Raw genomic sequence first — 20663 nt, 5'->3', positions numbered from 1 at the left:
AGAGCAGGGTGAAGGCAGTTGGTGCGAAAACCTGTAGGAGCAAACAGAAGATACCCAGCACCATGAATTTACCGGGGAGGGAAAACAATCCACAAGGCTGAATTGTAGGTACAGTACAGAGATGTTAAAACTGTGTATACGGACGAGGGGCGCCTGGGGGACTTAGTTGGTTAAGCACCTGACTCTTGATTTCAGCTCAGGTCATGATCTCAGGCGTGGTGAGATCGAGCCCCGTGTTGAGCTCCAAGCTCCAATCCGTGCTTAAGAGTCTTTCTCTGCCCCTCCCCCATTTGCTCCCCCTCCCTCTCTTTCTCAAAATAAATAAATAAACACTGAAAAAATGTTTAAGGGGGCACCTGGGTGGCTCAGTCAGTTGAGCATCCAGCTTCAGCTCAGGTCACGATCTCACAATTTGTGAGATCGAGTCCCGCGTGGGGCTGGCTGCCCTCAGCACAGAGCCTGCTTCAGATCCTCTGTCCCTCTCTCTCTGCCCTTTCTCTGCTTGAGCTCTCTCTCTCTCTCAAAAATAAGTAAGTCTTGGGACGCTGGGTGGCTCAGTCGGTTGAGTGTCCGACTTCAGCTCAGGTCACCATCTCGTGGTTTGTGAGTTTGAGCCCCGCGTCAGGCTCTGTGCAGACAGCTTGGAGCCTGGAGCCTGCTTTGGATTCTGTGTCTACCTCTCTCTCTGCCCCTCCCCTGCTCATACTGTCTCTGTCTCTCAGAAATGAATAAACTTAAATAAATAAATAAATAAATAAATAAATAAATCTTTAAAAATGCATAAATAAAAATTAAAAAAATTTTAAAGACTATATACATACATATGAAAAGAGCTCAAAGGGAAGTCTACCCAAAAGGCAGTCGTTCTTGTACGAAGGCACTAGGGACTGGACTGGGATTTTGGTAAAATGGAGGGTTGTTGACTTTCAATTATTGATAACGTGGCCACGCTACTTTTCTAATAAAACACAATCAATGAAGCGAGTTGAAGAAAAGCATATGGGGGGGGGGGGGTGAGCGGAGCAGGCAGCCTCTTGAGGCACCTTCTTGTATCCTTCCAATCGCTTCATTGTACAAAAGGGAGAAATGACTTGTTCAAAGTCATAAAGCAGGTTCACGCCGAGCTGGGAGTTTGGATTCCACTCCCCGTAAACCCCGTTTCCAAACTGTCCTTACCTCTCCATTCATCTCCATGCCGCCCCTCCCCACTCCCCCCTCCTCAATTCTCCCCTCCCCCTTCTCTTCGGCAAATCCTGGAGCTACTCCGACTTGAAGCCGCTAAACACCCTCACACCCTTAATCTCACTGTCTGAATGATAAATCCTGCAGGACAGCTCATTCCATTCAAGCCCTTCACACTCCCCTTTGAGTAGCTGGGTGGTCTCTTCCGCCGAAGCAGGGGCGGCTTGCTCTTCCTTCCACTTAGCATTCCCCCAGGAGTCGAGGACTTCCCGGGAGCCAGGCCTTCGCCTCCAAAACAATATCCAGATACGCCTCGGCCCTCCCAACCCCCTTTCAGGGCCAGACCATAAAATAAAGCCGCGTGGGCCTTGCACCCCTGGACAGAATCCTTTGTCTGGGTTGGAAACAGCCTGAAAAGATGAAAGAGACTTCCACTCTGACCTCTTCACCTCTTGTTATCTTGTGCCCACTCCCTTTAGACTCTCTGAAGCAGACGGCAGCCTTTTCCCATGGTCGCTGGGGTTAACAACGTCTTAGCAGCTAGCGGAGAAAGGAATGTGAGGAATGTACCTGCCTAAGGGGCGATTATTTTCATCAAGGACAGGCTGAAATGGATAATGAGGTCAAAAACAAACGCCATCTCTTTCTCAAAGGACTCTGTAAAGAGAGGCTATTAGATATAGTTCATTAGTTAGGGGGGTGGGGGGGGGGGTTAGAGAGCTACTTTTTAGACCTGCTACTTGAAGAGAGAGGAAGGCATTTTGCCAAGTTTAGATTCTTTCCAAGTCAGCAGGGGGCTAAGTTTAGAGGCAGATTCAAGCCTTTATACACCCGTGTTTGCGTTTCATTCAGGTACAGGCAACAAGTGACAGCCTGGACTCAAAGGAAAGATCTGCAAAAAAGAATGTATCATAAGGATACAAGTGGGGTCCACGGTAAAAAAAAAAAAAAAAACAACAACAAAAAAACAAAAACAAAAACCGAATCCCCCCCAAATCCAATTTGGAAAACTGGATGAGCCAGGGTTTATATATAAAAATATATTTACCATGTGTTAGCGTCCTTTTACAACATCCCCTTTTCACGATCATCAAGCGTCACCGGAATTCAGGCCCTAACTCCCCACCCTGCACCCCTAGACTTGTTCATGACTTGTAAACCGGAAACTTCTCAAGCCCTTTCCCTTCCGACCAATCCTGCATCCAACAGACTCCTCTTCAACTGCGTGGATCTGTGCCCTCAAAAACTTTCGCTGCTCACCAAGGCGCAACGTGAAAAGGTATGTGCTAGCCTAGAGTCCCGGCAGAAGACACTCTCCCTTCTCTTTTTCTTGAGTATCACCTAAAATCAAGTTTAAGCTCCAGATGGCATCTAAAGCTCTCCAAAATCGGAGCCTACTTAACTTTCAATTTGTAACACACACACTCCCCCCCATGACACCCCCACCACACACATATTTAAAGGACCACTTTCCAGTAATATTCCCATCTTTGTGAGCATGATCTCAGGGCAAATGCCTTGGGCAGCAACAGTGTGTTCGATAAAGTCTCCGTATGTTTCAGTTCTTCTTTGGGGTTAATTCTCTCATGGAAAAAAAAAAAACCAATAAACGGAACTTCAGGCTTGGTTCAATTCACACACACGATCACTTGCTGGAACACTGTGGGGAGGTAAAGGCCAAGGCCAAATGGGTGACCTCCCAGAGTGCCCCGTCAGACAGGAGGAGGCCTGAACACGAACGTACAAACACACACGTGAGAAAAAGGCTCATGCCTCCAAAACAAAAATCTGCAAAGAAAAGGAGAAAGAAGCAATTGGGAAAAGAACAGCACAGGTGCTCTTTAACCTGGGGTAGTATCTTCCCAGCTCCCTAGGCCTCAGTTTTCTCACCTATAAAAGGTGTTAAGACCTACCTCTTAGGGTTGTTGTACTTAAAACACGAGATGTGAGTAAAGCACTTAGAGTGCCTGGCACAGTTCTATAAATGTTAGGTCTGATGGTGATGATGATGATGATGATGATATAGACTGACACCTGCCAAAGTTCTTCTTTGCATTAAAAAAAAAAAAAAAAAAAAAGACTGCTTTCTGTGGAATGTTCTGGACTCCAAGTTCCCTGATCAGGCTGTGCTCACTCAGGCTTTGTACCTTTGCCCCAGCTCTTCTCTGGGTTTGGAATGTACTCTCCCCTCCTCCTATCTCTGGTTCAAAGGACACCTACCCAGCCCAGCAGAACGAATTCTTCCTTCCACTAAGGGACCATAGCTCTCTGATGGCATGTCTCACATTGTAGAATGGCTTGCTTCTACGTTGGTCTCCAGAGTTAGAATATTAACTTCTAACCCCATTATTAGCTTTGGAATTCTCAGTGTCCAACACAATCCCAGATCTAACTCGCCCATATGGGTGTTCAGTAAGTACCTTTGGAAGGAATGAGTAAAGAATGAACAAAGGAATGGCTGTACCTGCATGGTTTCATGCCAGATCCCGCCCCCCCCCCCCAGCCTCTCCATCGTCAGACCCTCGCCGACACCTGTTTGAGAAAGTCGCTACTTCCAGAGGCTCCCTGGAACCTACCAGGGTATTATTACATTTTCAGCTGTGGCCTCCACCCACCTTGTGTGACCTGCTGACCAGCTGGAGATGCCACAGGGAGCATGACTCAGGGTGGCCAAAAGATAGTTTACTCCCCAAACTACAGAATTCAGTTACAGGATAGTGCCCAAACTGCTGCTTTAGGAAATGTGTGCAAATCGATCTGTGTAACGTACTTTATCAACACTGACAATTTGGTGGGCTTGCATTCTCTTTAGCTCCTAGGAAGCTCAGAGGAACAAAATGATAACTGATTACTTTCTACTTTTGTCCAGTAGTCATGAAAGACACAGACGATCCCGGTTTTTCTCCTTAATTCCAAGTTTTCATCAAATTCGAGGGTACGTAGAGTCTGTGGTCTTGGAATAGGACAAAGATATTGGGTCCTCACAGGGATAAAGCCAGTGACCTCCATCTCCTTGGCACCTCTTACGTCCAAGTGAACTTAATGGGCGACAGCCACAGCTTCAGGCCTGCTGGAGGCGTAATGCAGGGCGGTGATACTAAGGTGATATAAGAAATGAAGCCTGGTCTCCAGTTAGATTTCAGTCACTGTAGGAATTTACCCCTTATAAACTATGGGAATATGCAGGTATGGACATTTCTGAACCTTGGCTTTCTTCATCTACCTAACAGGGATGATCACCTAAATCAGAGGACAAAGGTAGGAGGATTAAATGTGACGGTGAGTGATATATCACGCAGTGAGTGACTCCTTAATAAAAGGTAGTGGAGGGGCGCCTGGGTGGCTCAGCCAGTTGAGTGTCCGACTTCAGCTCAGGTCATGATCTCATGGCTTGTGAGTTCGAGCCCCGAGTCAGGCTCTGTGCTGACAGCACGGAGCCTGGGGCCCGCTTCGGATTCTGTGTCTCCCTCTCTCTCTGCCCCTACCCTGCTCATGCTGTCTCTCTCTGTCTCAAAATAAATAAACTTAAAAAAAAAAAATTTTAAAGGTAGTGGAAAGCTAGGCATATAAGCTGGAGTGACAGAGGTCCAGTAAACAAGCAGAAATTAGGGAACGTGTACACGTGTGGGTGGGAAGGGAAGGGAAAGGGGAAATGGCTGCTCTAGGGTAAATGTTAGTGTCCGGGACAAGGGCGGGGGAAGGGACTGAAGTGAACAGGTGGGTATCAAAGGTAATGCAATCATCTATCCCAAAGTCTGGAAGTTACCTGGTCATCTAATGGCCCCCATCTACCTAGCCATGTATCCTGTCTTGTCCTGGGCCCTGCTCTGCTGGATTCACTAGGATCCCTCAGGGAGCCTCAGAGAGCCGCTCAATTATGATTTTACATCTTAAGTTCTTTTTTTTTTTAATGTTTATTTATTTATTTTGAGAGAAAGAGTGTGTATGTGCGGGCAAGAGAGAGTGGGGGAGGGGCAGAGAGAGAGGGAGAGAGAGAATCCCAAGTGGGCTCCACGCTGTCAGTGCAGAGCCCGATGCAGGGCTCAATCTCATGAACCACGAGGTCATGACCTAAGCCGAAACCAAGTCGGACGCTTAATTAGCTGAGCCCCCCAGGCGCCCCTTACATTTTAAGATCTTGAAGGAAATCTTGGACATCATTAAATCCCACCACACCATTCTATCAGTGAGGGAACCAAGGCCCAAGGTCATCATTCTGGTCCTACCTATGCCACCCATGCGCTGTGAGGTCTTTGGGCAGGTCCCTTTCTGAGCCTGCAGTAAATGTAGGCTCTGTAGGGGCGCCTGGGTGGCGCAGTCGGTTAAGCGTCCGACTTCAGCCAGGTCACAATCTCGCGGTCCGTGAGTTCGAGCCCCGCGTCAGGCTCTGGGCTGATGGCTCAGAGCCTGGAGCCTGTTTCCGATTCTGTGTCTCCCTCTCTCTCTGCCCCTCCCCCGTTCATGCTCTGTCTCTCTCTGTCCCAAAAATAAATAAAAACGTTGAAAAAAATTAAAAAAAAAAATGTAGGCTCTGTAAAATGAGGGGTCTGGAGTATTTAGAGATCTAAGTTCCCTCCAAGTGACTTCTGCTGTATTAAAATAATGGTTCTTTCTACCACTCTCAAGTTTAGGCATTAGATTCCTCACTCCCTGAGCGCCCCCCTCCCCCAAACACACACCCAGCTCACACACAAAGTCAAGCAAAGACATGTTTGGATACCTTTTGAGCTCCCTTAATTCTAATCGAGGGCTAGTTTTCACCGAGGGTGAGGACAAGAAGAGAGTGGTCACATAGAAGAAAGTGCTGGAGGCTGATGGCTCCTGGGCGCCCGCCCAGTGTGCCCAGCCCCTGAGATCCTGCCCCTGCAGGCTAAGAGCTGGCAGCGCAGCGGGGATAAATAAGGCCAGCGGTCACCCTTACATGGCCGTCCCCAAGGCTGCCCGGAATCCCTGGGATTACGCAGACTTCTGGAGGGCTTGGAGCAGGTGCCCATCACCTGTTGCGGCCACAAGTGTGCCTGGGCTTCTGCAGCCTCCGTCTTGTGACTGAGGGATTTTTACGTGGAAGCTCCGAGCTCACAAAAAAAGAAAATGCCTCCCTGATGTCACACAGTTGCTGCCAATTCATCAGCTCGAGCTAAAGGTCAGAGAGGGGGAAGCCACTGCTCCAGGGTCCTGTGGCTGCTCCCTCAGATGGGGCTTCCCTTCCAGCAGGCTTCCCGCCAGCCTCCCAGGCTGGGCCAGCGGGGGAAGCCAAGCCGAGAGCTGTTTGCATTTCCAGGGCGTGCACAGAGGCAGTCCTCCCGAGGCTTAGCTGCTCCTGCCCTTTGCAGACATGAACCAGTTCACCCTCCCGGCCCTCGCCTGCCACCGCTCTCTTCTGCAGTCAGGGCACACCTCGGACCCTTCCTTGAAACAGTGCTGTCCCAAGGGTCCTTCCCTGGGATGGCTTCAAGAGTAAAACCAGATCGCACAGAACCTCTTTTGGTATTTTAATGACTAAATGCAGGGCTCAAAGAGCAAAGAGGAGGAGTCCCACTGCTTAGGATGGCAGGCTGCTTCCGCGGCCTCCCAGGAGTGGTATATTTGCAACTTATTTAACCTCTCTGAGCCTGCTTCCTGACCTGGAAAATAAGAATACTTAGCTCATAGTGTTTTCCTGAGAATTCAACGTGGAGCTCTGGTCTGGGGCCTGGCATGTTGTAAGTGCTCAATAAACATCAGCTTGGAACCAACACACACAGCAGTAACTGGACAAGTTACTTAATCCCTGAGTCTCCGTTTCCTCATCCAATGGGGATAAGCATATGTAACTGACAGGGTCGCTGCGAAGATTCAGTGAGAACAAATATTAAGCAATTCACACAGCACCTAGCACCGGAAAAATAAATGGCAGCTGCTGGGACTGACCTGTCCATCAATCAAACTGTGATCTGTAGGGAAGGCCTGATGTATTAACACCTTCTCAAAGCCTGACACAGTCCTTGGACCCCTACAAACCATAATACAGAGTTAAAAATGGGACACGTAAAAAAAAATACATATTTGGGGCGCCTAGGTGGCTCAGTCAGTTGAACATCAGACTCTTGGTTTCGACTCAGGCCATGATCTCACGGTTCGTGGGATGGAGCCCTGCGTAGGGCTCTGTGCTGACAGCGCTGAGCCTGCTTGGGGTTCTCTCTCACCCCCTCTCGCTGCCTCTCCCCTGCCTGTTTGTGTGTGCACGCTCTCTCTCAAAAGTAAATAAACAAAAACTTTGGGTTAAAAAAAAGAAAGTAAAACTACGAAAAAATAAATAATAAATTTAAAAACATGTATATGGTTCAAACATGGGCGCAGGAAAAAAAAAAAAAAAACGGGTAGTGTTTAGAGTTTTGCCTCTTCGGGAAAACTGTTTTCAGTTGCGGCCTACGTTTCCAGGAGAAGAGACAGATGATAAGCTTTGACGGGCAGAAGAGAGGACCAAGTGGGAGACAATAGATGGAAAGTGAAGGGGCATCAGGGAGGAGGAGGAGGCTAACTTATTACTGAGTCATAAGGGAGCAGTGGACTTCTCTAGAATTGGAAGGGACGACAGGCTGGCTCTCTACTTCAAATGTAAAGAACACACCGGGCAAGACAATGACAACAACCATCACCTGCGCAGAGTGGCTCACGTGCTCGCCCAGCGCCGACTGCGTTTCTCCCTCCCCGGCACCCTTGGTGCCCCCCACACTCAGACTTCTGTGTCAGCGACTGACTGAAGGCCGCCTCCTTCTAACCACTCTGCGGCCAACCCTGCCTCTCCTTCCTCCCTGGCCTCTCCCATCCTTCACTTCTGGCACAGGGATATACTTGATGAGGCTTCTCTTCTGGGTTCCTCGTTCCCTCTCTGTATGCTCTCACAGTGACCCAAACAGGGGAGCCCTGGCAGCCTCTTCCCACGGTCCTTCCTCTTACCCTTAAGACAAAGGCGTTCAAGGCTCTTTGTTTTAGATTTCCAAGGGGTATTAGTATTTTAATGACAAGCCCGAGAGAGTCGACATAAATATATCACATTCTGTAAACATTTCTTAAGCCTATGCCCAATTACCAGGCACTACTCTAAGCCCCTTCCACTTTCTCACAACTACCCTAGCAGCTTCCCAGAGGCTTTAGCTGTGAAACCTCGGAGAGTCACCGTGTGTGACCCGCCACGGCCTCTTGCCCTTCAAATCCGGGCAATGACCAAGTGTCGTGAGATTTTTCTTCTGTCTCCCACACATGCTTCTCCCTTGTGGTTTCCACTGGGCACCTCACCTCAGCCCTTCCTAGTCTGTCATTTGTACCTTATTCATGGAGGCCCCTGCCTCCAGAGCCTGAATCTTCCTCCTTCCTCACATTATCCAACCCCCCAACTTCAAGTTCTTCCATGGCTTCCCCCCAGATTTCATTCAGTGTCCTTTGTAACCCCGCCCTAACTCTCCGGAGTGAGATGTATTCATAGAGCCTCCCCCCTTATCATGACAGGGGGTTCGGGGAAGGAAGGAGAAGGGGGTCCCAGTGTCGGTCTGACGAGAGGGCCGTGCACCCAGGAGGGATTAGTGCAATGTGGCTGGGGCAAAAATCTGAATCATAGTCAATGAGGGCAGCCAAATTCCTATCTGGGAAATCAGGGCAGTCTGAAGGGTGAGGCCAAGCCGTAAACAGAATGAGTAATGAGGTCAGAAGCTGGAGGGGACCAGAATCATGTCTAGATGCAGTTCAAGGAAACGGAAATGGTACAGGACTGAGGCTGTGAATTGAATTATAAGAAGGTATGCTGCTCCACACGGGGATGGGGGTGGGAGGAGCAGCCCTCGAAATCTCCCTTCCCTCTGGCTTTGCTCTTTGGGTTTTCGTGCGCGTGTAAACACCCTGCCCTCCCTGCGGCGGCAGTTTCACACGCTTCCCCTGCCCCCAGCACTGCCAAGTTGTCCAAGGTTGTGTGGCAGCGGATGTGGAAACGGAGCCACATCTCCCACCTGACAGGGGATGGGCTGGGGAAGTAAGCTTAAAGTTGTGTTCGTCGGTTGGCAAATTCCCTCACATCTCCCTGTCTCAGATTCCTCATCTGTAAAGCAAGGACAATAATAACACCACTTCATAATAGCGTTACATAATAATAACACTCGTATGAGGATTAGCCAAGCAAATATTTGTAAAACGCTTAGAACAGTGCTTGGCACATGGTAAATGCTGTCTAAGTGTTAGTTAAATAAAAATAAGGTGTGCAGCTGGTAAATAGGGCCAGTACTCAAAGTCAGTTCTAATTTTAACATTCGAGTCCTTAGATCCTCCACTAAGGTCAACAGCAGGTTATGATGGACTAAGCTGACTATAGGACTTTCAAAAATTAATTTTCATGTCAACTAAGAATAGAAAACATGCTGTTGGCTTATTTTACTTGGGCACAAAGGAAATATTGCTTGATTTATCTCCCTTACCTGTTCTTAGGAAGCCACTAAGAAATCCAGAAGGGCCAGTTTCAAATAGTAGTTCCTATTCCCAAATGTCATAAACCTTAAAAAAAAAAAAAAAAAAAAGTCAAACTTGGGGAATCACTGTGAATGTCAGGAAGGAATAGCAGAGGGATGCCTGGCTGGCTCAGTCAGTGGAGCGTGCGACTCTTGTTCTCGGGGTTGTGAGTTCTGGCCCCACGCTGGGTGCAGAGATTACTTAAAAATACAATCTTGGGGCACCTAGCTGGCTCAGTCGGTTAAGCTTGTGAGTTCGGCTCAGGTCATGATCTCACGGTTTGTGAGTTCGAGCTCCACATCAGGCTCTGTGCGGCTCTGTGCGGACAGCTCAGGGCCTAGAGCCTTTTTTGGATTCTGCGTCTTCCTCTCTCCCTACCCCTCCCCCACTCGTGCTCTGTCTCTCTCTCTCTCTAAAGTAAATAAAACATTAAAGAAAAATTTTTTCAATTCTTAAAAAAAAAAAAGGAACAGTATAGATTAGGGAAGCTCAGTTTGGTCTGGCAAGGGTCAAGGCTAAAGAGAGCAGGTAACACAGAGGAAGACACACCATATTTATTTTCCAAAACTGTTGAGGGAGGTGTTTGGAAAAGAGGGAGAATGTGTGTTCGGTTTGTAAAATGATAAAAAAATGGACTGAGTGTAGTGTTCTTTTTTTTTTTTTTCAACGTTTATTTATTTTTGGGACAGAGAGAGACAGAGCATGAACGGGGGAGGGGCAGAGAGAGAGGGAGACACAGAATCGGAAACAGGCTTCAGGCTCTGAGCCATCAGCCCAGAGCCTGACGCGGGGCTCGAACTCACAGAATCGGAAACAGGCTTCAGGCTCTGAGCCATCAGCCCAGAGCCTGACGCGGGGCTCGAACTCACGGACCGCGAGATCGTGACCTGGGGAAATCGGACGCTTAACCGACTGTGCCACCCAGGCGCCCCGGTGTTCTTTAGCTCAGTAGCAATTCAAAAAAGATAGTGCCCAAGCCTGCTTGCTCTTAGCAGTCTATCAACCAGAAATCTTTATTAACTGAGCCTCTCATGCGACTGCAATATGGCACTAATAGATGTCTGAAAATGGTGACCCCAGTAGGCTGCAAAATCCTAAACAGCTTTCTGAAACAAGAGAAAAAAAAAGATTAAATGAAGCTTGCTTTGTGACAAGTGTATTTTATTATATTCTAATTCTTCCCAAACATGCAATGTTTTTGTCATCTGTAGTACGGGGTGATTTATAGGCCATCTAATAACTTTCTACTCGTCGTATTATCAGAACAATACGTTGCCTGATTAAGGTTGGTAGCAGGCTTTCATAAATATTCTTTTTCTCTAAACGCGCTTTCCAAATTGCTTGCTTCCGGGTTCCCACCCCCTTGTCCTTCCTGCCTGTCTCGACTAGCACTTGATCCGACGGTCCTCCACTTTCTCGATTCTTCCCTGAAAGAGGTATCCCTGGCCTCGGTAACCACCTACCCTGCCTTGCACACTTTCACACTGGGGTGGAGGGTTTGGGGTGGGTGCTCTCTTTCAACAAGGAGGGACACCAGCCTGGGGAGGATTTAAGAAATAAGCCCAACTCTTGGGAGGTAAGGCCTCGGAAAGCGAGGCAGCGACAGCTGGGTGGCGTGGAGCACGTGGCTAGACTAGCCCAGAAACCGAGCTGCAAGGGACCGCCCCGGGGACGCCCGAGAGCCAAAGCAGAGCCCGGCTCGTGGCCGCAGGGCCCCGGATCCCTCACCCACGTAGGAGGTTCTCCCGCCTTTTCTAACGACCTTCCCATTCCTCTTGCCCCCCTCCGGAGCCCGCAGTCCAGGCTCTGCATACCACCGGGGTTAGACGCAAATAAAAACCCCATACATGGACTCCCCTCTCAGGTCACACAGCATTTGCTTACCGACCCAGACCGAAGATGGCCCCGGCTCCCACCTCCCTTCCCCACCACCGAATCTCTGCTTGTAAACACCGGTCACTTAGTAACACCCTCAATCAGACGCCTCTGGGCTATTATGCATCACCGACTAACCTTAAACCAACTGCATCTTCACAGGCCTCCCCCCAGAAGAGAGGAAATTCCACAGCTCTGAGGTGATGTGAAACGTGTTCAGCACGCCCCGGCTCTCTTTCTTTCTCACTCGCCCCAGCCAGTTCCCAAACTGGGTTTCCCTGGCCCCCCTGGAAGCGGCCTTCCCCAGGCCCCCTCTCCACCCCCCCACTTCTTTCCCTCGCCATTTAACACCCTGTAACCTGATAGGCTGGAAATGCAGCCTCTTTGATCTCCCATTTCCCACATCCTGAAAGTCCTTAGAGAAGGAGCCCACCCAGATAAAGGAATTCCAAGTATGTCCATCCCCCTCCCCCTTTAGCTCCATTCACAAAGCAGATTACTAAAGGCTCGGGGCTCCGGGGAGGCCCCGCTCCCCTCCCCACCCCAGGGCCCCAGCACCGCCCCTCCCCCTCCAAGAGTTTATTCATTCCAAGCCCTCACTCTTCACCCCCGCAAAAACCTAAGTCCACATGCCTGGAACCAAAAATTAACTTTTCCCTGGACTCTGATCCTAAGGGAAGCTTTCAAACTTCGCTCTGATTGGGACTGTCAGGACTGGTGCCTACCATTCATCTGTCCCCTCGCATTTCTAGATAAGAAGGCTTAGGGAAAATGTGTCATTGGACCAGGGGGAAAAGATACAAATGTTACATGTGATGTTTCAAGAGGACAGGCTCCTGTCTTTGAGAAAGATCACAGACTGTTCTAACCCAGACACATTTCCTTCCAACAGAAATTGTTTGGAGGCCAGAGGAAAAGACGCTTTATTTTATTTGAGGGGATAGGCAGAGAATGGGTGTGTGTGTGTGTGTGTGTGTGTGTGTGTGTGTGTGTGTGTCTGGGGAGGGAGGTTCTGGTAACATTTTTGTTAAGGAATTTCTTGAGTCCAAATATCCTATGCTAGTTTCCTTACCCAGAAATCAGTGGTTATAAAACATGCCCTCACCTCCGTTCTTTAGCGGCCCTGTCCTGAGTTGTCACAGACAGGGAAACAGAGGGCAGGGACAGCCTCTCTGACCTCAACCTCAAAGGTTAGGAAGTACCCCCCAAGCATCTCTTTTCCTTAAGGATGATAAACTATCTTATCCGTCCTTCAGGGAGGGTGGGAAAGATATTTGAATCTGTACCAGGTCTGGGATAATCAGGTTTCTCAGTTTACCAGCCACGGTGTGAAACAGGATTCCTGGGTCCGAGAATGCTCCCCAGTCCTGATACAACAGAGTATATTTAATAGATTCTAAACCACATGGTCTTTGCGACTCAGGATAGCTAACTCGCTCAGTGCACTAGCATTGCACCGAAACTATGTTAAAATCTAGGCACAGGCGTTGGGTCATGCATTCTAGTAGATCTAATTATTACCCAAGGAGTCTCATGGAATCGCAAGAAGAATTCAAGAGTCTGACCTGGGAGTTGCAGTAATGATGATAAGACCTAACAACAGACTGTGGCAGAACAGCCACATGGCGGCTCCTCAGATCACCCCTATGGTGCCGAGGAGAAATCTGTACTGTAACTCAGCTCCAGCACTGGCCCACGTTTGCAGTCCTGAAATAAGGCAGCGTGCTGCCGGTATCCAGCTGGTAACGGGCTCCTACACGGGCTCGGCTTCCTTAGACAACAGCAGCACAAAGGGATGCGCCTGATGCCTGCAGCTAGGAGCAAGTATTACTCTGTGAGTCTCGGTTTCCTTATCTGTGAAGTACTAATCCAAGGCTGCACCTGGGAGCTGGCTAGAAATGCAGACTCTCAGGTCCCACCCCAACCTACTTCGTTTGAACGAGATCCCCAGGTGATTCCCAGGCACGTGACAATTTGAGATGCTCTGGCCTAGACTCAGGATCTCTAAGGTCCTCTTTCTAGTTCTGAAATTGTCCAGACTCATTAAGTGGTTTCCAGGGAAGTTTTTCTTCTCTGCTAAATGGTTTTTCTTCTTTCTTACGCCTCCTCTTGCTGTCTCCCCTGCCAAGGAACTCAAGTTTCAGTAGGCATCCGATTTGCATGAGGAGCTTATTCAAAATGCAGATTCCTGAACCCCATCAACAAACCGTGACTAGGAATGGGGCGGGGCCAGAGAATATGCATTTCAGCCAGTTTCCTCCAGGTGGTTCTACAGATTATGGTTCCCAGATTACATTCGTTTCTTCAACTTAAAAAAAAAATTTTTTTTTTAATGTTTATTTATTTTGAGAGAGGGAAAGAGAGAGAGAGAAGGATGGATGGCAAGTGAAGGAAGGGCAGGGAGAGAGGCGAGAGAGAATCCTAAGCAGGCTCTGTGCCATGAGCACAAGAGCGCGATGCAGGGCTTGACCCCACGAACCGTGAGATCACGACCTAAGCCAATATCAGGAGTCGGATGCTTAATCGACTGAGCCACCCAGGTGCCCCTCTTCAACTTCTTATTATGGAAAATTTCAAACACAAAACATAGCCAAAATAGTAATAATGAGCCATCATGTTTCAAAATTATCAACTCAAGGTCAATTTTGTTTCACTCGGATAGTATTTTTGAAGAATGTTTGTTTGCATCTCGACCTTCCCAGTCATCTCAGTTTGTTTGCTTGTCTATTTATTTATTTGTTTGCTTTTAAATAAACTCTACGCCCAACATGGGACTCAAACTCACGACCCTGACCGCAAGGTCAAGAGTCATATACTCTACCTGCTAAGCCAGCCAGGTGCCCCTGCTTGCAGTCTTTTATTTATTTATTTATTATTTATTTTTTAACCTTTATTTATTTTTGAGACAGAGAGAGACAGAGCATGAACGGGGGAGGGTCAGAGAGAGGGAGACACAGAATCCGAAACAGGCTCCAGGCTCCGAGCTGTCAGCACAGAGCCCGACGCGGGGCTCGAACTCACGGACCTGAGCCGAAGTCGGCCGCTTAACCGACTGAGCCACCCAGGCGTCCCATGCTTGCAGTCTTTTAAACCTCAGCTTGTTCTTGAGGGCAAGAGTTATGTCATACTGTCTTGGAGTCCCCAGTATCTGCCACTGTGCGGGGCACATACAGGCACTCAGATAATGTGTACAATAGTACATTAAAAAGAACTTCCAAGTAAAACCTAAATTATCATCTACCTGGATGGTTTCAGATGGAGGTAAACGGGATTATCCGATCCCCCATTTTTTCAATGTTTTTGCCTGTGATGTCTTCTTCAGTTAGAGAAATTAAGGCATCACAATGCATCTTACCAAGGGAAATAAGTGGTGGAGAGTTTCCAAAAGTCCTTGTTTACATCTCTTTCCTTTTGGTTTCAACATTTTGTAAATGGTTTTGTGTTTGTGTGTGTGCGCGGTAAGAGCAAAGGTAGGAAAATAGCTCTGGGGAATGAGGATATCATCTCAGGGCCTGTTTTACTCTTTAACCTGGTAATAAATCTCTTAAAGTTCCTGAGGTATTCAGAATATCCTGTACACGGCGAGGTCTTCCCACAGTGGTGAAAGGAATTCAGGTTTACTAAGTGGACACAGCGATGAGATCCCAAAGGCACAATCTTGCCCTTTTCGACTGTTTGCTAATTATGAAGGCTAAATCTGAGAACTCTCGGATGGGTATGCTAAATAATAGGAGGGAGAGTGCGGGAAGAGGCAGGACCCAACTGAGAAAAGAACTCTGCAGTTCCAAAACTCAGCACAACAATCAAGGGATAAAGCGGTAATTAGGCCTGATTATCATGCAAGGCAGCCCCGGTTAAATTGGAATGTAGCCGGAGAGACGAAAGGCTGGATGGAGAGTTTGCTATGCTGGAGACATGCTTTGATGTCTGCAGGGAAGGTTGTGTTTCATTCAGCCATCCAACCAACCAAAAAAATGTTGCAGGAGCCCCATGAAACCTTCTGAAATGCAGCATACGGCAAGCTGAAGTGCAGAGCAAGTGGCCGGGTCTGAGTTCTCCTCGCGAGTGTGTGTGTGTGTGTGTGTGTGTGTGTGTGTGCGCGCGCGCGCGCGCGTGTGTGTACTTACATCCTGCTTTTCTCAGATTTACTGCTCCAGCCTCTTGGATATGTCATTAGACAGGAAAAGAGAGGAGGAGGACACGCTCCAACTATTAACTCACCATCCTTGGCTTGGCACATTCTCATGACAAGGGAGAATGTGTCTAAGCTTGGGACAGCCGTTTCACCTGCTGTGGGGAGAAAGCAAAGGAAATAGAGGTAAATTATTCTGTGTGTCCTGGAGAGACCCTGAACTATAGCGATAGATGCAGATAGAGTCGTCTGAGGCTGCCGGCTACCGCAGCTTTTACACCAATTGATGTAGGAAGAAGAAAATGAGCCAAGAAAGTAGGTTAATCTCCCAGAGAAACACAAAATAGGTAGCGAGTACCATTTTTACACCTTTCACTTTTTAATTGCTTCCAACCCAGAGCTGTGAAGCACAAGGAATTCCTTTTGTGTCCTTACTTTACCTTCTAGGGGTATCCCCGATGTAATGTATTGGTTTTGTTCCGGAGCGAATTGCTCTGCTAGGCGCACTCCCCAAACCAACCCCACGATTTCCATTTCCAGGCAGAGGATTTTCAGTACCACTTGGTATCAGGAGACAATCAACTTTTTATTAAATCACTGACAGGACAACAATAGTCAGGTTTGGGGCACCTGGGTGGCTCAGTGGGTTAAGCGTCTGACTCCGTTTCAACTCAGGTCATGATCTGACTGTTCCGTGGGTTGGAGCCCTGTGTTGGGTTCTGAGCTGGTGGTGCGGAGCCTGCTGGGGATTCTCTCTCTCCCTCTCTCCCTGCCCCTCTCATTCTCCCGCTGCCTCTCTCTCCCTCTCAAAATAAGTAAATAAACTTTTAACAACAAACAAAAAAACAATAGGTTTGTGGTAAGATGTCATCATGTCATTGTTTTACTTAAACACTGGGTGTTCACCAGAGGAAGCAGGATAATGCAGCCTTGATTTTGTATTAAGACAGTCCTTGAAAATACAATCTTCCATGGGAGACCAAATGCAATTTCTAGTTGTCAGAGATTACCAGAATAAGACCCTCTCACCACTATGCGATACCGTCCGGACACACACTTCAGTACTTTTCAAAGGGATGAAGTAGCTTCAAAGCTGATCCAGTTATCCTGAAGGGAACCCAAAGAGCATGTGTTATATATCCAACACATTGCTTCTTGGGTTTGCCTCAAATTTTTCCTCTGCTTTTGCAATAGACGATCCACGGAATCAGCAATTTTGGCTGTTTCTTCTGTACCCTAGCTTATTCTTAAAAATTGTATAAAATAATAATGATGTGTATTTACCATATAGGAAAGAAACCACGGAATAACTACAGGTGCAAACCTATTACATCTATCGCTACTGCTATTGCTGCTATACTATAGAAATTATGTGAGTGAGGAATGATACTTTGTTGTAACAGGCTGTTCCTTCCCCCCCACCCTCAACCCCCCGAACAGTCACTTGATTTAGGAGAAACTCTACTGCCGCCCCCTCTATAAAATTCCCTGAAATTACTCTTGTAGTGTGCAGCATAAATTTAGGATAAATAAATTGCACAAGAATGAAAATACCCTTTCAGCTATCTTATTTCGTATAATAAATGAGAATGAATTGTGGAGTTTTGTTTTTACTCAGCATAAAAAAAAGAGGGTACAGGGAGGAAGAAAGAGTCTTAGCAGCTGTTTTTTTTTTTTTTTTTTAAATAAGAAAATAGCATTCCCCAGAATTTCCAGTAAAACCCTTAAGATTTAGGCAGTTCATCCCTAAAGTATGTGTGGGATGCTGGGAGCTCCCTGGCTTTTCCAGACAACCCCCCCTCCCCCCCCCCAAAAAAACACCCCACAAAAAAACAAAAGCAGATGGGCTGCATCTGAACGAATCAAACTCCCCAGGGGCCGGAGCTCTCTGCTCTAAATGCTAATAGAGTGAGTAATCAGAAACCTACATTTGGTAAATTATTTATCTTATCTCTGGAACTCTGCAAAGCTTAGAAGACAGCAACTTCTGTAGAAAGATGTTGTTGGTCCAGAACTGCAGCTGAAATTTGTACTTTTACTAGAAAAGGGAAAAGTTCAGAGTCCAGTGTGGCTCATGAAGCAATACTTTTTTTTTTTTTTTTTTTTTTTTTTTTAATGACCAAAGGCAAAGCCAAGGAAAACTGACATCACAGTTCTGTGGAACAGGTCTGGTTCATGTTTTGTCTAATGGGTCTTACGTTCCATCTGTATTAGGGTAATGGCAAAGCAACCCAATAGATAATAAGGATCCCTGAAGAGCCGGGAGTAGGTTCCCGCACTCCCCATCTCCACCTTTCCTCGCAGAGGGCAGCCAGCCAGAGTAACTAACTCGAAGCAGCGGGTCTGAGAAACTTGAGCTTCCTGCATCAGAATCACCTGGAGGGCTTTTCAAACTGATTGCCAGGCCTGCCCACCCCCCCACCAGAATCTCTGATTCCGTTGGCTTTGCTGGGGTGGGGCCTGATTATTTGCATTTCCGCATTTCTGAACACTTCTCCGGGTGCTGCTGTTGGAGGCTCAGAGCTCATACTTGGAGGAGCAGTGGCCTGAAGGGGAGCGGGGGTCTTTCTGCCATCTGGTTTGCTTTCTGTAGAATCTAAGCTCCCTTCCTCAAGTGAGATACATAGACTTGCAAGTGTAAAGGCCTGTATGTAACTGGGATTTTGACAGTGGAATTAGCCCCAGTAAACTATCTTAGCCCGTTCACTTATTTTACAAAATAGATTAACTTGATCAATCAATTCCATCCACAATTAACATTATACTGATGGCATATATACTCGCTTTGTGTCCGATGGTCCCAAGCACTGTGGGATTCAATACAATTGAGCAAATAAAAAAGGCTTCACTTGAATACATATGGTTGTATAATTCACATTCATATTTATAAACACATTAAATGTTTTCTTTTGTCTCTGTATACAACTTCAATAGTTCGTCCACATTGTGAACTGGATTCCGATGGACTGAACTGTGCAATCAGAAAAACGCAAAGGATTCCTCTGCTTTTGCTTCTTTCCTTCAACAACAAATATATTTGGAGCACATATTATATGTATGGATAACATGTAACAAAAATATAATACAGGGTGTTGCCCCTAAGGGGAGAGGAGACCAAATGCTACAAACCACATGGGTTAAAGGAATTCCCCACCAAGCGTGGTGGCCAGGTAATGCTTTTACAGAAGGAGGCACTTGAGCTGGGTCTGTTCAAAATCCTTCTGTGGCTTTCAATCACCCTTCAGATAAAATTCATACAGAACAGCACACACAACCCTGTGATCCCCTATGGTTACCTGTACAATTGGATTTGCCTCTACTTCTGTTACATCCCAGGGGCCATACTCTGCAGCAAGGTAGAAGTTTGTGATAATGTGGGGCACCCAGCTGGCTCAGGCAGAAGATCACACCACTCTTGCTCTTGGGGTCATGAGTTGGAGACCTCTGTTGGGTGTAAAAAGCCTGTGATGATTTGAATGTCAGATGAGACAATTAACCCTCTCCCAAGCACTCTACTGCTTTGTAAAAATTAGGGGCAGACCAAAGAGCTCTTTGGGTGGAGTGTTTCATTTTATTTTATTTTTTATTTCTAACATGTCTTTATTCTCGAGAGACAGAGTGCGGATGGGGGAGGGGCAGAGAGAGAGGGAGACCCAGGATCCGAAGCAGGCTCCAGGCTCTGAGCCATCAGCACAGAGCCCGATGCAGGGCTCGAACCCATGAACCACGAGATCATGACCTGAGCTGAAGTCGGACACTTAACAGACTGAGCCGCCAAGCGCCCCTGGGTGGAGCGTTTTAGGGGGTGACTGGAAATGACTGTCTCAGGACCCTTTGTACTTCGCTTCAATCAGCAATCAGTCGTGTACACAATGAGTTTCACCACCCTTACTTTGTGCGCTTTTTGTGACAGCACAGATCCAACTGAAAAATAACCATTTTTCTTTAACCTTGTAATGCAACCTTTACTTCTGTTTTAGGCTTGTAAAATTTTGGACCCTACTTACAGGGATACGGTGGGGTTTTTTCCTCTCATGCAAATTAGTGACTCTAGGTGTTTACACATGCTGTTCCTTCTTGCTGAAATTTGAATTTCCCTATCCTGTCCTTTGACTGGTTGATTCCTGTCTTCCTATTTATGTTTCAAAACCCACATCAGGTGCTACCTCCTCTCTGAAGATCCTTGACCCTGGAGATCGGATTTAGAGGGTACCATAACTTTCTTTGCACACTATGTCCTAACTCCAGTCACTGTAGATTAAGTGTTTGACTATGTGAGAGGTGTTTATTAAATGTTTGCGAAGAAACGAGCCCAAATGGAGAGAGGCGGTGTGTAAGCAAAGAGAGATGGGAAAAGGCAAGTCTCACTCTGGGGACAGCAAGTTCTATCCTGCCCTTACCGTCTCCTCACATCATAGAGGAAAAAAAAGACACGCAATTATGAGAAGAAGACCTCAGGACAGTTGGGTCTTAGTTTCCTCATCTGTAACACTGGGGTCATGACAGGACCTGTCTCATGGAGTGCTTGGGTCGGGAGTGGGGAAAGTATTTATAAAGCACTTAGCACTGTTCTTGGCACGTAGAAAGGCTTCAGCTCAGGTCACGGTCTCGCAGTTTGTGAGTTCAAGCCCCGTGTCGGGCTCTCTGCAGACAGCTCAGAGCCTGGAGCCTGTTTCAGATTCTGTGTGTGTGTGTGTGTGTGTGTGTGTGTGTGTGTCTCTCTGCCCCTCCCCCAGTCATGCTCTGTCTCTCTCTGTCTCAGAAATAAATAAACATTAAAAAAAAAAAAGATTCTTGATTCAGAAACATCAAAGGCTGTTAAATTTCTGTTCCAACCATGAACTTGGGAGTTCAAAGACTTGGCTTCTGATCTCATTTCCCATTGGACTGTGGGGTAGTTGCTTAGCCTATCTTTGCCTCGGTTTCCTTATCTGAAATGGGGATAATGACCACTATTTTCCTCAATACCAGAGGGTTAGATCTTTTCAAGTGTGCAAGT

The 20663-nt window shown here is 47.3% G+C and overlaps 1 long non-coding RNA gene across 2 annotated transcripts; it reads right to left on the bottom strand.

The window, feature by feature from the left end:
• Positions 1-3004: 3004 nt before the first annotated feature.
• Positions 3005-11809, bottom strand: LOC113598884 (uncharacterized). Of its 2 annotated transcripts, none has more exons than XR_008298630.1 (4): positions 11671-11809; positions 9627-9702; positions 4035-4422; positions 3005-3602 (listed from the first exon to the last, which is right to left on the bottom strand). It is a non-coding gene; the product is annotated as an uncharacterized LOC113598884 (long non-coding RNA). The 2 variants fall into 2 exon arrangements; XR_008298631.1 differs by lacking the exon at positions 11671-11809 and adding an exon at positions 11542-11655.
• Between the last annotated feature and the right edge of the window lie 8854 nt (positions 11810-20663).

This window comes from Acinonyx jubatus, chromosome B2 (assembly GCF_027475565.1).
Source record: "Acinonyx jubatus isolate Ajub_Pintada_27869175 chromosome B2, VMU_Ajub_asm_v1.0, whole genome shotgun sequence".
Lineage (NCBI taxonomy): Eukaryota > Metazoa > Chordata > Mammalia > Carnivora > Felidae > Acinonyx > Acinonyx jubatus.
Note: the sequence above shows the minus strand (reverse complement) of the source record. Positions and strands in the feature narration are given on the sequence as shown.